Source organism: Tenrec ecaudatus, chromosome 3 (genome assembly GCF_050624435.1).
Source record: "Tenrec ecaudatus isolate mTenEca1 chromosome 3, mTenEca1.hap1, whole genome shotgun sequence".
Classification (NCBI taxonomy): Eukaryota; Metazoa; Chordata; class Mammalia; order Afrosoricida; family Tenrecidae; genus Tenrec; species Tenrec ecaudatus.
The window spans coordinates 134,313,037-134,332,293 of record NC_134532.1 but is presented as its reverse complement, the minus strand read 5'-3'; the positions used below and the strand labels follow the sequence as shown (position 1 = coordinate 134,332,293).

General features: G+C 43.1%; 1 pseudogene; it reads right to left on the bottom strand.

Annotated features, from left to right (window-relative positions):
- LOC142442362 (protein shisa-5 pseudogene) overlaps window positions 1-19,010 on the bottom strand; it is a 74,493-nt pseudogene extending 55,483 nt beyond the window's left edge.
- Window positions 19,011-19,257: the final 247 nt, after the last annotated feature.

Below are 19,257 nucleotides of genomic sequence, written 5' to 3'. Positions count from 1 at the left end.
GTGCAGGACTATGCAAATAGGGAGTATGTAATAGAAATAAAATGGACTGGTCCATTTTTATTACATTCCCCCTGACTATAAAAATGAGCCATCTGTTAAGCAGCAGCAGCAGCAGCAGAGAGTGAGAAAACCCTGGACCATCAGAAGAGCACATTCCAGATCTCTGTCTGAAGCGGTGGAGTCAAGATTAGAGGCACTAGACTGCGGCACAGAAACTATGGGACCATCAGCCAGAGATACAACTGGTTTCCTGGTCTGTGGAGGCAGAGGCCTAGAAACAAAGTGGCCGAGGTTGAGGACCAGAGACTTGGCTGCTGGCTAAGGAGAGCCGCTGCTGTAAACTGTATTCATATGGCTTATTGGTTCCTGCTTTGTGGTAAACCTTCCCTTATCAATCTCCATAATCGTGAGGATGGGCAATAAGTTCTGTGTGGCCAGTGAAGCCAATAATTGAACGTAGCATAGAAGTAGAGTGCTGTGAGAAGAATGATTGACGTCAGAGTGGAAAAAGAGGGATAGAGGGTGGAAGCATGTGGGATCCTTGCCTGATAGCAATAGGGAAGACTGAGGAGCGCAGATATCATCCACATTCCATTGAAAGCAATTTCTGATGTTCGAAATGCTGAAGCTTAGACAGCATTCTATTGTCAATGACTACTAAGTTAACAACCAAAATAGCATGGCCCTGTACATCTAGAGACTAGAGTTTTGAGGTGACTATGCAGTGACAATTAGACACGTTATAAGATATTTTGTCTTTGAGATTAAAAGTCAGCAATATCACAGTCTATTGCATTGGCAAACTGCCAGAGATAAGTATTAAACGAAATATAATTGACTTCATTTGATACAGCATACTTTATGTATTGCAATTTTTAAAACCCTTTCTTTATAAATTTACATTGATTTGGTACTGTGATAGTTACATAATTTGTTGTCAATTTGAAACTTAGGAGAGAAGGGGTGGAGTTTACCTGTCAATCAGGTTGCAGCTTGATGACTTCATTTGGAGGTGCTAAGGTGACAAATAGCTTGCTGGAGGTGGGACACTCGCTCACTCCCTGTGAAATATTTCTGATGAGAAGCCACATGAAGCTACCCTGATACATCCAGACCCCTGCGAGCTGTAGGAGCCACTTACAAGGCCACGGGATCCACAAGACTTCCCACCCACTGGCCTGTGAGCTTCCTGCATTTGGTGTTATTGCATATGTTTTGTGAGTCTGAAGAGGACTTTATAGATTGGTATCAAACATATGGGCTAATATAGGGAGTTGGTCTGGGCTGGGCTGGGATGTTTTCTCAATATTCAATTGCTCTGGTATATAAAGCTCTTTCTTTTACACATATGAATGTCTATGGATTTGCTTCTCTAGTGTACCCAGACTAACCAGGTACACTTAATTTTAAGTATATGTTTCACATTTTTATATATGTGTATTCAAAGTAACTTCAATTATGATCAAGATATAGAAAATGTTCAACCCCTTGAAGTACATTTTTATAGCATTTTAAAAATGCATTTAAATGCTATTTCAAATGTCTTAAACAGGGAGATCAAGAGGAAGTTTTACATGGAACAGAAGGCAATTTCACATGGCCCAAGAGGCAATTGGGTGAACAAACTAAGAGACTACTGCATGGTTTTAAATCAGGAAAAGTGTGATTCAGGCTAGTATTTTTTCACCATATTTATTCAACCTGTATGCCGAGTAAATCATCAGAGAAGTTAGATTATATGAAGAAGAATAGGGTATCAAGATGGGAGGAAGGCATATTAGTAGCCTAATGCATGCAGATGACACGACTTGCTTGCTTCAAGGACTTGAAGCACTTGCTGATGAGGATTGTAGCCTTCAGTATATGTTGCAACTCAATGTACAGAAGTTCAAAATCTTCACAACTGGCCAATAGGAAGCATCAATATAAATGAAGGATGCTTAGAAGTTGTCAATAATTTTGTCTTGTTTGGCTCCACAATCAATACTCATGGAAGCAACCATTAGGAGATCAAAAGGTACTTTGCATTGGGTAAATTTGGTACACAAGACCTTTTTATAGTATTGAAAAGCAAGGATGTTACTTTGAGGAGTAAGGTGTGCCTGACCCAAGCCATGGTATTTTCAATTGTCTCATATGCACGTGAAAGTCGGACATTGAATAAGGAAGATGGAAGAAGAATTGATGCATTTGCATTGTGGTGCTGGAGAATATTGAAAGTACCATGGACTGCTGAAAGGACAAATGGAACTGTCTTAGAAGAAGTACAGTCAGAGTGCTCCTTAGAGGCAAGGATGATGAGACTGCATTTTACATACTTTGGACAAGTTTTCAGGAGAGACCAGTCCCTGGAGAAGGACATCATACTTGGTAAAGTAGAGGGGCAGCAAAAAAGAGGAAGGCCCTCAAGGACATGGACAGACACAATAGCTAGAACAATGGGCTGAAGCATAGGAGGAACTGTGGGGATGATGCAGGACCACGATGCATTTTCTTCTGGGTGTGCATAAGATCACCGTGGATTGGAACTCACTCAATGGCACAAACAGTCATAAACAGGGGAGAAAGGGAATATGGCTGCCAGGTGACAAGCATGGGACAGTCCTTACAGCATCTACCTGAGAGGTCCACTGGGAGGCAAATCCTGCACTTCTTGGCATTGAGAAAATCAATGTATATGCTAAATAGCCCCAAGTTTCTTAATGTGAGAGAACAGCAAAGCACACTGAAACATTCCCCTTTAACATTGACCAAAGGCATGAGCCCTGTGGTAGTTACATACTGTCATGTCAACTTGAAGATATAATAAATGTGTAGGGGCGGTATTCAACTTGTCAATCGGGTCACAGCCTGATGGAGCTTCCTTGTGGGCCATAGCCTTCTTATAAGGAGGGTCCTGGGAATCTCCCCTTCTCTCTCTGCTTGGACCTTCCTGCTGCCTGACCCTGACTGTGGCAAGAGTCCTGTGATGCTTTCACTGCCATTGGATCCACATGACTCTGAGCCCACCATGCTGTGATATTCCTGCATTCTGCATCATTGCAGGTGGCTTCGTGAGTCTGAAGAGAGTCTTATGGACTATTATCAGACTTGGTGACTTCTGGGCTTGGATGCTTTCTTGGTATTTAATTACTTTTTGATACAAAGCTTTCTCTTATACATATATGAGTGTCACTGGATATGTTTCTCTAGTCAATCTGGCCTAACACATTATAGTACCTGGGGAGTAGGGTACAAGAGACACAATTCATGGAGCTGGAGAGTGGATGCTGGAGGTCAATCATGACAATGAAGTTTACTGGGATCTTTTCTGGAAAGGACATGGGAGATGAAGGTTTTGATTCCTAGTTGTCTTTGGCTATTTCACTATGAAAATTCATTTTCCAGGTGAAAATGAATATGATAGATGCAAATTTTGAGCTCAGGGAGAAAAATCACTTCTTGAACTTCTCTGAGGCCATGATGTTTAGTCAAAATAGCTGGCTGAATGCCCAACCTTAGTGGTGGAGCCAGAGGCCTAAGGCCATATTGCATATGAATGGGATAGTTTAGATTTAAAAAATGATTGAATTTGACTGTTTTAAGAAATGTGTTTAGTGCCAAAGGGACCAGGGATAAGGCATCATGAAAAAAAAAGAATATGTGTGTGTGTGTGTATGTGTACATATACATATATATACCATATATATATATACCATAGTGAATGAAGGGGGAAGTGCAGAGTGGAGACCCGAGGCCCAAGTGTCGACCACTGGAGATCCCCTCACAGAGGGGTTTAGGAGGGGAGATGGGTCAGTCAGGGTGCCAATGAAGAACACAGCTTTCCCCCAGATCCTGGATGCTTCCTCCCCCCAACTGCCATGATCTGAATTCTACCTTGCAGGACTGGATAGGGCAGAGGCTGTACACTGGTGCATATGGGAGCTGGAGGCACAGGGAATCCAGGGTGGACGATGCCTTCAGGACCAGGGGTGTGAGGGGCGAGGCTGGGAGAGTGAAGGGTAAGTGGGTTGGAAAGGGGGAACTGATTAAAAGGATCCACATGTGACCTCCTCCCTGGGAGATGGATGGCAGAGAAGGGGGGGGAGGGAGGGAGACTCCGGATAGGGCAAGATATGACAAAATAACAATCTGTGGATTATCAAGGGCTCATGAGGGAGGGGGGAGCGGGGAGGGAGGGGAAAAAAAAGAGGACCTGATGCAGAGGGCTTAAGTGGAGAGCAAATACTTTGAGAGTGATTAGGGCAAAGAATGTATGGATGTGCTTTATACAATTTATGTATGTATATGTGTGGATTGTGATAAGAGTTGTGTGAGCCCCTAATAAAATGTAAAAAAAGAAAAAGAAAAAATGTGTTTAGGATTTAGCTGTACTAGGATTATAGTGATTTCTTCTAACTATTGTTATTTTAGAAAGTTTGTAATTCTACTGCCTTTAGCCATTAAACTGGATCTGTTAAATGTGTTAGTATGCAATGCTTGCAAAAAAGGCTTAGAAAAGGGAAGCCCTACCCAGTGCCTTGAGTACTCAATATATTTGCATTTGAAAAGACTTACTGAGAAAGCTGTTGGAACACTGAAATGTAATAAAAGGAGACTTCTGGCCTTTTTGCAGTTTGAACTGGCAGTTTGCTCCTGATGATGGAAAAATATGGAGCCATGAAGAACTCTCCTGTGGGCAGCCTGAAAAGCTCGTGGGTGACCACCTAGATCCGCTTGTTGGGCGAACGTGGGAGGAAAGCACTGATAAAGAGCTGGGTTGAGTCTAGCCACTGACACCTGTGGACCTGGTTCGCAGGAACTAGAGGAGAGACGAGGGCAGGTTGGCTGGTCTGAAGTTTAGAGTTGAGCGGAACCTGAGCCTTTGGCATGACCTAGCCCAAGGGGCTAGGGATGTTGAGAATTTGTAAAGGGGCCCATGGTCCAAAAGCGAAATGGGCATCCTGGTGAGGCTAAATGAGGCAGCACACATCGAGCTGACCAGCCGTGACCAGATGATGATAAGATATTTGAGCCTGTGAACTGGTGCATATTGCTGCTGACTTCTGGACGGCCTGTCCTGATTCGACTAGATAAGGGAGTCATTTGTCACCACTCTTACTCAATATCAGGGTGGAAGTCTTAGGGAAGAAGTATACAACAAGAAGCAATCAAGGGAATACAATTGGGCAAGGAGGAAGTGAAATCTCACTATTTGAAATCTCACTAATCTCTATATGATTTTATAGAGAAAGAACCCCAAGGGCTCCACAAAAGATTGTTAGAAGCAATTGAGAGATTTGGTAAAACAGCAAAATAAAAGAGTAGCAAGCAGAAATAAATCAGACTCCTATCTTCAGTGGAGAGAGCTCTAGACATCTAAAAAACAATACCACTTACAGCAGCCACACAAAAGATGAAATAACTAGGAATGAAACTAACCTAATCTATTGCACAAGACCTCTTCAAATGTTGAAAATCAAGGATGGTACTTTGAGGACTAAGGTGCGCTTGACCCAAGCCATGGCATTTTCAACTGTGTCATATGCTTGTGAAAGTTGGATGCTAGGAACGCTCGGTGTATTTGAATTTTGGTGCTGGTGAAGAATATGTAATGATCTACGAACTACCAAAGAGCAAAAAAGCTTTCTTGGAAGAAGTAGAGCCAGAATGCTCCTTATAGGCAAAGATGACCACACGTCATCTTGTGTACTGTGGACATGTTGTGAGGGGAGATCAGTCCCTAGAGCAGGACATCATGTTTGATAAGGTAAATGGGCAGCAAGAAGAGGAAGACTCTGAACAAGGTGGGTTTCCACAGTGGCTAAAACAATGGCTTCAAACATTGTAACAAGTGTGAGGATGGCACAAGACTCGGCACTGTTTCGTTCTGTTATACAAAGGGTCACTATAAATCAGAACCCCTGGATGGCACCTAGCAACAGCAAAGCTAAGAAACAAAAGACCTGTATAAAGAAAATTACTATAGGAAATTATGACAAGAAACCAAAAGAGACCTACACAAATGGAAGATTATCCTGTTTTAATGGATAGGAAGATGTAAAATTGAGAAAATGTCAATACTACCTAAAGTAGTCTACAAAAACAGTGAGATTCCAATATAAATCCCAATTTCATCCATTAAAGAAATGAAAAAAAATTAATTATCAACTTCATATGGAGAAGGAAGTGGTTCAGGTTAAAGGAAGAACTGTTCAAAAAGAAAAACAAAATAGGAGGCTGTATACTACCTGGCCTCTAAAACTGCTACACAGCCACAGTGGTCAAAGCAGCCTGGACCTGATGCAAGCATGGATGCACATACCGATGGAACAGGACAGAAAACCCAGAAATAAAAGCAGCCACCTAAAGCAGTGGTCCTCAACCTGTGGGTCACAACTCCTTTGGGGGTCGAATGACCCATTCACATTGGTCACCTGATTCATAACAGTAGCAAAATTACAGTTATGCAGTAGCAACGAAAATAATTTTATGGTTGTGGGGCCACCACAACATGAGGAACTGTATTAAAGGATTGTGGCATTAGGAAGCTTGAGAACCACTGACGTAAAGGCAACTGATTTTTGACAAAGGATCAAAAAACCCCAGTTAGGGAAGCAACATTTCTTCAACAAATGGTGCTGGAAAAATCAGATCTCCATCTGCAAAAGAATGAAACAGGACGCATAGCTCACCCCATGCACAAAACAAACTCAAAATGGGTTAGAGACCTAAATGTAAATCTCAGAGCTATCCAGGTCATCAGTGAGAAAAGTGTTACAAGGCATATACAGAAAACCAAATTAATAGAGGAATTACATACCATGGGAGACAAAATAGATGACTAGAACATATTAAAATTAAAACCTGAACATCAAAAAACACTTCATCAAAAGCGAAACGAGAGCACACGGATTGGGGAAAATATTTAGTAATGACACAACGGACAGGGGACTAATTAATAAAAGTCCATAGAATTCTGCAGCACCTCAGTGAAATAAAAAATCAAATAATCCAATTAAAACTGGGCAAAGAACATGAACAGTCAATTCACGAGGGCTGACACTCAAATAGCTACAAACACATGAGGAAGTGCTTGTAACGACCAGCCAAGGAGTACATGTAAACCACAGATATATGAATGGCGTTCGGCCCATACTTCATTCTAGCCCCAATCTAAGAATAACTGGTTCTTATAACATGGCCCAACTTAATGCTTTCCCTCATGAAGAGATCACTGAAGACATGGGTGCCACAGCAAAGTGTAATGAAGAAACTAGATGGTGCCTGACTATCAGAAAGAATAGCTCCTGTGGTCTTATAGGTCTGTTTTAAAACAAACATCCAGCTACATGAGTTATCATCTATGTATACATGGAAGAAGCACACCAGTAGATGTGATCCAAGGATTGTAAATTTGCGCAACCATTCTGCAGAATTCTGCAGAAAGCTATGGGTGACAGTGGAAGCCCAAAATCCATTTTCAGGGACCTCACCTGGGTTAAGTCTCTGGGGAATCCCCTCTGAGCATAGTGCAGGGAGATGAAGAGCCTTACTAACAGATAAGCGCATTATAAAGTTTATTATGGCCGATACTGTCAGGTAAATATAGTAATACATTGTCACTTGATCTCCCTTTTGAACCATTTTAAAATTGTTTCCGTTTTAATATTTTCTGCTTTATTTTTGATAAGTTTTTGTATGTTTTGTCCAATTGGGTTTTTTGTTGTTCTTTGCTTTCTGCTTATGTTTTATGATTTTATGTCTATGAAATCCTGGCTAGGCAAATCTATAGAGACAGTAACTAGACATGCCTAGGGGCATGGCGGGGGAAGATAGGGGGAACAGGGAACTAGCAACAACAACAAGAAAATGTTCTGAAATTGATTTTGGTGATTATTGCATAACTATTCTTAATATGATTGACTGATTAAATTGCATGACATGTGAAGTATATTTCAATAAAACTATTAAAATAAAATGTTTACGTAAAATAGGATCTACCATTGCAGAAAATTTGAAAATCTATGAGGAGAAAATATATTTTCAAAATGTTCACCTTAACATATTTTCATGTATAGAGCAGACTATACTTATCTTAACTATTATCCTCTTGTTAGAAATATAGTTTCTTCCTGCATTTCCCTTTTTGCTGTTATGAATACTTTTGTATATGAAAATTTTTCATTTTGGTAATGAGTTCTCAAATGTTCATTTTACTAAAAGCAAAGCGAACAAACACAAAACCCTATCATTCAGTACATTTGCCATGATATTAACTTTACGTAATTTCATAGTCAGCAAACATGATCATAGTACTCAAGTCTAGAGAAAGCTTTAAGTTTTCTTTCCAGTATTTCATGACATTCTCCCGCCCTCAGGCTTAGGAGTGTTAAAATCCCTAGGATAATACTATGCTATTCCTTGTGATTTTCCTATACCTTTCCCACACTTTGGTAAATCATCTGTGTAATAAATATATTTGACTGTCCTAATTTGTGCGCGTCATCTGCTTCCTGTTTCCTGCTGGGATGTCTGACTCATTTTAGAGATGCTCTTAATGAATGTAGACCAGAGTGTCACAAAACAATACTTGTTTGCTTTGCTGATACAAATGGCCGAAGTTTCTAGAAAAATATTGACACGCTCACTCTATGAATGCATGCTGTTTTCCATCTCTGCATCATCAGGTCAGAACGAGAAGCAATTTCACAATGAGGTCACACAGTAAAGCTCATCCACTCTGCCTTATGGCTTGAAGCATTTTTTGGGGGGGGTTTCCTTTAAATTTCAGGTATTGAGCTCATTAAATTCCTGTCAGATAAACATCTGTCCAAGAGATTTTAATAATAGTGCAAACACATGATATGAAGCCTAATTGTGTATTTTTCCTTGGTGGATAGTCACTGAGAAGCAGACTATTGATGAAATAGCTAATTCTCTATCCAACGTTAAAAGCAATAGCGTGTCAAGTGTATCTACGTAGCTTCCTATTTCTAAGGGAAGACTGGAATAATCCTTCCATGCCTTTGAGCATTCTTGGGCAAACTGCTCTCTGAATGTGTACTCACTCCAGCGTTTCCCTTTACGTGGCAAATGCTTTCTGAGTTCCTGAGACACCAAATGGATTGTGGCCTAACAGAATTGTTACAGTAATTATTTCCTGTTAGGAAGAGTGCTTCAAACCAGAGACCTGTCTAAAGTGAGGATGTCCGGAGGATTAACTCACTCTATTGTATAATGTATTCCTACATCCTGACCCATGAGGTCCTTTCACCTTCTGATTTGTAGCTGGGCTTGTTTGGTTCCTGTCAAAGGAGAGGGTGTGGTCTGTGGAAAAATTCACTGCAAGTCTGAATCACAGCCAATGAAAGTCTTGGCTTCAGTTTCAAATCTCATCCATTTCCATGCCTCTAATTACTGTAAATCAAAAATGACTTCCAAATCACAGAAAATAAACTACTTCTCTTTAGCAAATGCACAATTATCACCAATAAGTTCGAGTTATTTATTGATAGGTCTATTTCATCTAAACATTAAACAAACAATAAGTAGTGTCCTCTTTTTTAACTAGAAAAATAAAAGTTTGGTATGAGAAAAATCTTTAATAAAGTGATGAAACCTTTTCACTTCTCCCTTTATTTGTATAAGGGTGAAAATTAATTTTTCTGAATATCCCATGGTAAAACACTGCCTATGCATCTTACATGTTCACGTCCCTCTCCTCACCATCAGCCAGCCTCAAGCACCTTCTCTCTAGCCTTTGCCATTCAGAGTGGGGTCACCAGTTGGACAATCACTGGTCTTCACACAAGCTGTCCATGTGGAGCATCCAACTCTGATCCTTGCCACCTGGACCTAGATCAGAGCTCACGAGTAAAAATGACATCATCATTTAAACTTCCAACCATATCATGAACATGAGCTTAGACCTTGGGATCAGAGGGTACAGTTATTCAGACTTACGGCTGGATACCTCGTGATCTGTATTGGGTGTACTGCGAGATTTGGCACAATGTGATTAATAGCTATTTATTTGGAGCACACCAATCACACCATCATGTATCCGTTTGATATTTAAGTTGAATTATGAATATATCTCCACCCAACATTTCCATAATTCAGTCTCCTGTCAAAATATGAATATACACAAAAAGGGATCTCTTTCTCTTCCATTCCTTGTGGTCCAGACAATTAGATTTGAATATGCCAGGTAGCCATCCAATCAGCCGGCCGGCTCCTAGCACAGCCATTGATTACCCAGTCCTTGTGCGCCCTCCCTTTGCCTTTCCCTTTTCCTCTCTGCTGATTGACTGAAGGTCCTGCCAGCAGTTCCCTCTTTTCTGTTCCCACAGTCAAGGCTATCCCAGCTCCTCCCATTGTACCTCCACAGGCACGCGCACTGACCAGTCATAGCTTCCTTCCTCCTCCTCCTAAGCCCGACCATGTTATGCCACAACATGTTCCTTGCTGTAGACTCATTCCAGTTGCTGGGAAATCAATTCCAACTCTGGGAAATCTCATGTGCCTTAGAGGAAAACCGCTCCCGAGAAGGTTGTCAGTGCGTTGCTCAGTTTTGAAGTGCATCGCCCGGTCCTTTCACCATTTACACCACCTGGGGGTCCCAAGACTCCAAATGTCTAAGATTATTTACTTCAAGTTTTCCACTCACCAATTCATACCATTTTTTTTCCATGGCCTGGATGGGACCCTCCAAATGTAGCATAATCACGTATTCCACTTCCTCTCTGTTTCCCTTCGTCTTCTTGGCTAACCCCTCTGAACTTTGTCCTTGGGTGAATGCTGCCCTTTTGATCTCAACGGGTTAATTGTTTTAAAGTGTGCACGCCTCTTTAGTGTTCCCATGCCCCTGGGGTTTTTTGTTTGTCTGTTTTTATGATTCTGAAGTGACTTTGAAAGATTTTGAGTTTTGTTCTGCATTTTCCTCCCATCCTTTATAGGAACCTCCTATTTGACTCCTTTAGAGTAATTGGCAGTGCGAGTCTAGAAGGTGCCTGCAGTCAGGGCTGCTGAGTCCAGAAGGAGTTTGCGTCAGCTTGGAGTTGGGGCAACTTTGGTGTTCGGGTGCCTGTTCTTAGAAGGAGATTTTGTAGGCCCAGAGGGCTTCAGAGAACAGGGTGCCTGGTCTGGAAAGAGTTCCTAAGTTTCAGAGGGCAGCTTAGGTCAGGGAATCTGGTCCTAGAAGGTGTCCCTTTCTGTAATTGTTGCATAATTTTATGTCAACTTGAAGATATAGAAGTGTAGGAGTGGTATTCAACTTGTCAATCAGTTCACAGTCTGGTGGTGCCTCCTGTGGGCGTGGCCTTCCCATAAGGGGGCCCAAGGAACCTCCCCCTTTCTCTCTGCCTTGATTTTCTGCCTTGCTGACCCAGAGAGCTTCCAGAAAGCTGCCATTTATCCACCAACTTTGGATCCACTGGCCTGTGATCTTTCTGCATTCTGCATCATTGCATGTGGCTGCAGGAGTCTGAAGAGGGACTTATGGACTTGAGTTGGACTGAGCTGGGATGTTTTCTTGATTTATAATTACTTCTTGATATAAAGCTCTTTCTTACACATATAGGTGTCACTGGATTTGTTTCTCCAGTCAATCGAGCCAAACACACTGTCCATCCAGGGCCAGACTGCTCATCTAGCACTGGAAGTTTCTGCTGGTCCCTCCAGGCAAAGAGTGGCATGTCCACATGCAGGGAAGAAGTGCTGGCACCCAACCCTGGGCCTCAGGTGGAGCAGAGGCTGTGCAGAGAAGGGTGCTACCAGACACAGGGGGTTGCGTTTGTGAGGGGGGAAGCAAACCCCACTTCTGAAGTGACTTTGAGTTTTAAAAAGCAATTCTTTATAAAATAATTTTTTAAATTTCGATCAAAAGGAGTTCTTTTCAGGTGATTGGACACTTGGAAAGGGATGGGAGTGATGGTTGCATAGCATTGTAAAAATGCCACTGAACTACACACATAGAAAGGATGAAAATAACAGAATCCTTGTTACGTACATCTATATGCATGAGGGCATCGCAAAGTCACATACATCTGCAAGCATGAGGGCATCGCAAAGTCACATACATCTACATGTATGAGAGAGCATCGCAAAGTCACATACATCTACATGCATGTGTGGAATCCTCTAGGGATGGGAAGGGCCTTGCTTTGAAACACAGTGCATTGCAAAGTGGATAATTGCAGATGTAGTCAAGCTAGAATTTAACACCTTATAGTTTGATCTCCATTGTGACCTGCTTTATAATTGTTCCATTAAAAATATTTTCTGCTTTCTTTTTGATTGAAGTTTTTCTCTCTTTATTTTGTCCTTGTTGTTGATGTTGGTTTTTTGGTATGTTTTTCAATATGTGAAACCCAGGATAGGTAATTCTACAGAGACAGTAACTGGACTGAATGTGTCCTTGAGGCATGGCAGGAGAGGTTAGCAGCAAGTTGGAAGCTAACACTGAGTTCAAGAAGGAAGAAAATGTTCTAAAATTTATTGTGGTGATGCCTGCACAACTCTTCCTAATATGACTAAAATATGGAGTTGTATGGTAGGTGAAATATATGCAAACAAAACTATTTTTTAATCATTTTATTGGGGGCTCATGCAACTCTTATCACAATCAATACATATATCCATTGTGTCAAGCACATTTGTTGCCATCATCATTCTCAAAACATTTGCTTTTTACTTGAGCCCTTGACATCAGCTCCTCATTTTCCCCTCCTTCCCCAACCCTCCCTCATGAAACTTTGATAATTTAAAAATTATTATTATTTTGTCATGTCTTACACTGTACAACGGTATTAAAAGACAATGGAATTTTTCCACGAACATTCTGAAGCCCATATATTTATTATAAATATATAACCACTGTTTAAGAAAGTTTTTATAAGAAATATTTTTGTTTTATTATAAAAAAAACATTGCCTAAGAAATTTAGAAATTCACATAAATTCAAAAATAACAATTCCAATATGTAATATTGAAAGAGTTCATACTGTAAGCCTTGAGCTAGCAAATTTACTTTCCTATTTCAATTTCACATCTGAGGAAAATCCACCTTGCTAAAAGCCTCTGCTGGAGTCTATACTTAGTTTGAGTCTCACCCCCCCCCCCAACCATGTAGAGCTTTAGGATATTTCCTTCCAAATTTGAGCCTCCACCAAAAAGAGTTGTTTCCCAAATCAATAAACTAGTGTCCTGAATTAAAAATTATAACCTCCTGAACTATAAGAAAATAAATTTATGTTTTTTAAAATACCTAATTCTGGTACTTCTGTTAAAGCAGCTCTAGATTTTCCCTGACCTTCTCTTATTGCCAGTACATGTACAGGTAACTAATTTTAAAATACATATATTTTAAGAGGGAAGAGAAATACGAAACTCAATACAGAATTTTTGGGGATATTTAAAGCCATTCAAGTAAAAATTGTCTGAAGATCATCTAACTATGGTTGCAGCGGTACATTGAAAAGGAGCTAGCAGGGGTTCAGGTGGCTTCAGAAGAGGACATGGAACAGGGAGATCATTGCTGATGTCAGATGGATCTTGGCAGAAAGCAGAGAATATGACAAAGATGTTTACTTGTGTTTTATTGACAGTAGCAATGCTTTCAACCATGTGGCTCCTAATAAACTATAGACGGCCTTGAACATTTCATTGGGCTTATGCAGATCCTGTACATGGATGTGTGCACACAACAAGGGACTACTTCATGACTTAAAACCAGAAGGATGAGGATCCTGGTTGTACCTTCCTGTCATATTTATTCCGTCCCCACGCTGAGCGAATAATCGAGGAAGCTGTATTATGTAAAGAAGAACTTAGCATCACGATCAAAGGAAAGCTTATTAACAACCTGTGAGAGGCAGATGGCACAGCCTCCCTTGCTCAGAGCAAGGAGGACTTGAGAAACTTGCTGATAGGGTCAAGGACTGCAGCCTTCAGTGTGGATGACAACTCGATGTAAGCAAGACCCAATCCTCACACGGACCATGAGGTAACATCGGGAAGAGTGGAGGAAAGGTTGAAGTTGTCAAGAATTTTGGCTTGCTAGGATCCACAATCAACGCTCATGGAAGCAGCAGTCAGGAGCTCAAAAGGCACATTGCATTTGGGTAAATCTGCTGCACAAGACCTCTTTAAAATATTGAAAAGCGAGAACAGTACTTTGAGGACTAAGGTATGGCCGACACATGCCATAGTACTTTTCATGGTCTCAGGTGCGTGTGAAAGTTGGATATTGAATAAGGAAGACTGAACTACGGTCAATGCATTTGAACTACGATGGCAAAAAAGATCCAAAGTATCACATACTGACTAAAGAACCAACTAATAGGTCTCAGAAGGATTCGTCTCACATACTTTGGACCTGTCAGCAGGAGAGACCAGTCCTTGGAGAAGAACACCATGCTTGGTACAGTGGGGGGGGGGGCAGCCAAAAAGAGGACGACCTTCCACAAGACAGAGGGACACAGTGGCTGCAACAATGTGCTCAAACATGAGAACAATTGCGAGGGTGGCCCAGGACCGGGCAGTGGTTTGTTCTGTTGCACACGGGGTCCCTGTGAATCAGAACCGAGTTAATGGCCTCGAACAACAACCGAGAGTCACATTAGAAAAGGACATAAATTGACAATTCTCCTTGGTTCAAAAAATAGCCTGATATGTTGATTTTAATAGTTATTACTACAAATGAATAGCATATGAAGGTGGTGGGAAAATCCATTCTTTAAAGAGATTCCTGTTTGGGTGGGGGGACTTGCTTCTCTGTCAGACTGAAGAGAGAAGAACCCTTAGAATGAAACTCAGCCTGTTCCTTTGTCTTTGTGTCTGTCCTTCCACAATGCCTTTAGTTGCCTGGAGCGAATCAGTCAACCAGTCGCTACTTGGAACTTCAGGCTAAAACAAGCAGGGACAACCGTGAGGCCCCTGTGAAGAATTGTGAAAATGTGTAAATGCGCAGTCTGAAGGCCATCTGACTAATCCTGGGTGGAATGCAGTGAGGGGATATTGAATCCAGATGGAGAGGCTCAGTCCTGAGCAAAAAGTCTTGCCAATTGATGGTGCTAAGGAAAAATGCCAATGAGAAAATTATTTTCTTACAGCAAAGCTCCCTGAAATAACTTATTTTTCTTTCCTGCCCTCGCAAAAGAAAGCCATGGATTTCGGGGTTTTCACTCGCTGTAAGAGTGTACAATGGCAGGAAAGCGAGTCTTCAGGCAGACGGGTTAACCAGAAGTCAGAAGGCTGCAGCTGGGAGAATGTTTAACACTTTGTCCCACCCTCTATTTTTTGTTTAAACAAGAAGCTGCTTTGCTCACTGTGAAGGAGAAGTAGTGCCGAGATCCTAAGATAGGCAATTCTGCTGGTTCTGTTTCGTTAGTCAATAGTCAAGTGTCTACTGAGTGCCAGTAATCAGCCAGGACCAAGCCTTTCCCAGCAACAAGACTGACAGACAGACACCCTGCTTGGAAGGAGCATGCAGGTGGGGGGAAGCCATGAATCAATTAGATCAGTGCGGTCTATAATCTTGACCATTTTCATCAAGCCAGTTCCCATTGATGGCAACGCCTTGCGTGTCAGTGTAGACCTGCGTCCCGCAGGTTCCCCATGGCTTCTCTTTTAGAAGTAGATTGGAGGGCTTTTGGTGAGGGAGCTTCAGATGGACTCCAAGTTCAGAAGGTTCAGTTAACAGCCGAGCGCATTAACCATTTCACAACCCAGGGACTTATTATAACATTCATTGTTGTTGTTGTTGTTGTTAGGTGTCGCTGAGTCTGTTCAGACGCATTGTGACCCCACGTTCAACAGAATCGTCCCGGTACAGCACGTCAGTCGGGAGCCAACCTCACAATCATCAGGTTTGAGCCCATGGTTGGTCACTGTCATTGTGTCACTCTTCTCACTGAAGGGCTTTCTCCTTACCCATTGGGCTGTGATCCACATGGCTGGCAGTTCAAAGCCACCAGTAGCTCCTTGGGAGAAAGACTGGGCTTTCTACTCCTGTGAACAGTGCCCATCTCAGAAACCCACAGGGCGTCGCTGTGAGTCAGCACTGCCTCGGTGACAGTGAGTTTGGATTTGGTCTTCGTTCACCAAGTGTGGTCACCTTTTCCAGGAACCAGTCCCTCCTCCTGCCCAGTGCATGTGAGAGAAATTCTCACCATCCTTGCTACCAAGGAGCACTCTGGCTGCACTTCTTTCAAGGCAGATGTGTTTGTTCTCCTGGAAGTCCCTAGCATTTCCCATATTCTTCCCCAATATCACAATTTAAATGCACAAAAATGTCTCCAGTCTTCTTTATGTATTATCCAGCTTTTACCTGCATAGAAGGGGACTGAGGTCAAATGTACCTTAGTCCTCAAAATAACATCTTTATTCTTTGAGCTTTTCATAGGTCTTGTGCAGCAGATTTTCCCAATTCAATACATCATTTGTGTTCTTGAATGCTGATTTTAGCAGCATTAGAAGAGATTATTTAGGAAAGAAGCATAAAGCTTAAACAATTCAGTTCTGACAAAACCCAAAACTCACTGCATCAAGTCCATGCTGATTCACAGAAACCCTATATGACGGGGGCAGAGCGACTCCTGTGAGTTTCTGAAACTGTGCTTTTCTTACGGGAGCACAGCCAATTATAGAAGAATTGCTAGAATTATAATGCACAATCTAAGAATTTCAGTAGGCTGCATGGATTCTTGTCCCATGTTCTGGGGAGAGGTCTACTTTAGTTATTATCTATTTCTAGCCATTTCCTGGTTTTGACATTCCAAAATTTATGAAATTAAGTTATTCAGAAACTGATGTGAATTCCCTTCTGTTAAAAACCTCTTTGGACACGTTCATGACTAAAAAGGGAGGAAGGGATATTGATTAGGTGTTCCCTGAGGTGCCAAGCTTCTACTAGGAACTTTTCATAAGGCAGGAATGTTGTCTCCATCTCTAGAAGAGGAGAGTGAAGTTCAGAGGAGCCCATAACTCACCTGAGGCTAAGTCACAGAAATAAAAGTAAACAACACCCAGCAGCCAGGTGACCTCTCTAATCCCTCAAATTTCTGGTGGTGGCATGGGCTAACCCTTGGACTGCCAACGACGAGGTCAGTGGTTCAAATCCACCCCATCATTTTTCTTTCTCTGAATTTCTTCCACTTCTATTCCCAGACCTCTACATGCATCTTTAAATTAAATGGTGATTTAAAAACCATAACTAAATAGTAATTTCTGCTGTGATTTGCCAAGTTACATGGAAGGTAGAAAGTTAGAAGGGCAAATATTTAAGGGCCTGAGTCACGCAGCATGAGTCCTAGGTCCTGCCGTTTGTGGTGGAGGTTTGGCAAAGACTTGCTGAGCTAAGCTGGCATCGGAGAAATTCCTCTGGATTCAAACGTCTGTATTAGGCTCTGATTGAATCATAGATCTCCTCCTTTGTTCAAGTTTTTCGTAGTAACTCCTCATTACTAAATAAAGTTCCGGTTGAGGAACTGGCTTCTAAAACCAGGCATACTTTCTTCTTGCCACCCCGGCCCCCAAATGTGTGCCTTTATTATAACCAGGGGACCGAGTGCGGGGCATTTCTCAGAGATGCAGCCGCGGAGACCCAGGCCAGGATGGGACATGGCCACACTCAGAAGGCCTGAGCTGCCTGCACTCTGCCTTCCCCACCCTCCGCCCCTCACCCCTGCCCTTGGTCCATTCAACCCCTTGGCCAGAGTGTCCTGCTCAAGATGAGTTGTGGCTGAGGTACAAGGAGCTGATCCCACTGTGCTGGTGTCAGGGACTAGGGACTCAGAGGTCAGTCCCCCAACCCCAGTACCCAGGAATTTCAGCCTCCCAACAGTGTCACAGGTTGTGGGGCAGAACACAGAACACAAGGGCAAGTATTTGGCTAAAAACCCTGCAGGGCAAAGACCAAATTCTAAAGACCGCAGACAGAGCCCCCGGCCCATTAAGGCAAGGACTGCAGGCAGCTGGTCCCAGGGGTGCAAGGCCAGACAGACAACTGTTGAGTGCTGAAACTGGCCCTGAGAACAGTCTGGGGTAACAGAGATAGACCTGCGGGGTGCTGGCATCGCCGATGCCCACTGGGCAAGACTCAGGCTCCCGGGAGCGCTGGGACTTTGTCCAAAGGATGAGAACCCAGCTTAGCCAGCTCCCCACTTGACTCATTCCCCTGCAGCCTGGCTAGCTGGGAGAGGAGCGCGCATGCCCTATGAAGCCACGGCCCGACTGACCACTCTGCCAGGACCAGGACCCAGAATGCTGGCACATGCTGTCAGCAGTCACCCCTCTGGATGTGCATTCTTGCCCAAAGAATGCTGGGCTATCCTAGTGTGCCAGGCTCAGAGTATTCTAGAAAGAAACAGCCCCACCCCCCAACCTGACTCCCTTCCTTAGAGTTTGCGGGATTGTTCAGCAAGCTTAGGTACAAAGGAAGGGCGAGGACAAAGAGTTTGGTGCCAGCCCACCCTGCGAGGGTTGTTCCCTACCCCCTGAGCATCAGATGAAGCCGCGAGTACAGAGAGAGTAGACACTGTCACATAGACACATGCGCATCACACGACAGGGCAGAGAAGAACCATGCCAGCAGATACATCACACACACACACACACACACACACACACACACACACACACACACACACTGGCAGCCAGGGCAGGCTATGGGGTCTGCCTTCGGGGCAACCACCTAGGCTGGGTTGAAAGGAGGCTGGCTGGCAGGATAGGGTGCAGTTGAACCTCCAGTCAGCTCTCATGGTAGGCAGGCAGGCCCACAGGCTGGGCCATGTAGGGTGGTGGGTACTGCATAGGGAGGGTGCTACTGAATCCCCTGGCTGAGGCAGCATGGGGTGGGAGCCCTGGTCCACCAGTCCCGGGTAGCTGGGCAGTGCCCTGGGAGGCTGTGGGTAAGGGCTGGTGGAGGGGGTGGTCACAATAGGACAGGGTCGGCAGCACATCTCATACAACCAGCAACAGGTGCAGGTGAAGCAGATGATGCTGGTGACGATAGAGAGCACCACAGATAGTCAGGCGATGGCCACAGTCTCCTCAAACCGCACGTTAGCCTCTGGCTTCCTCCAAGGGTTTCCTGCATTCTTTCCCTCCTGGGTCAAGCAGCCTCGGTCTCTTCCACTTTCAGGAAAAGGAAAATCTGTCTCACCTTCTTCTCTTTATAGCTGATCAAGCACTTCCACATCCATTCCAGGTCCTGGACAAATTGTTCTGGACGACTTCCTCACAGAGAAGGGGTTCAAGAGACTCGGACGCTTT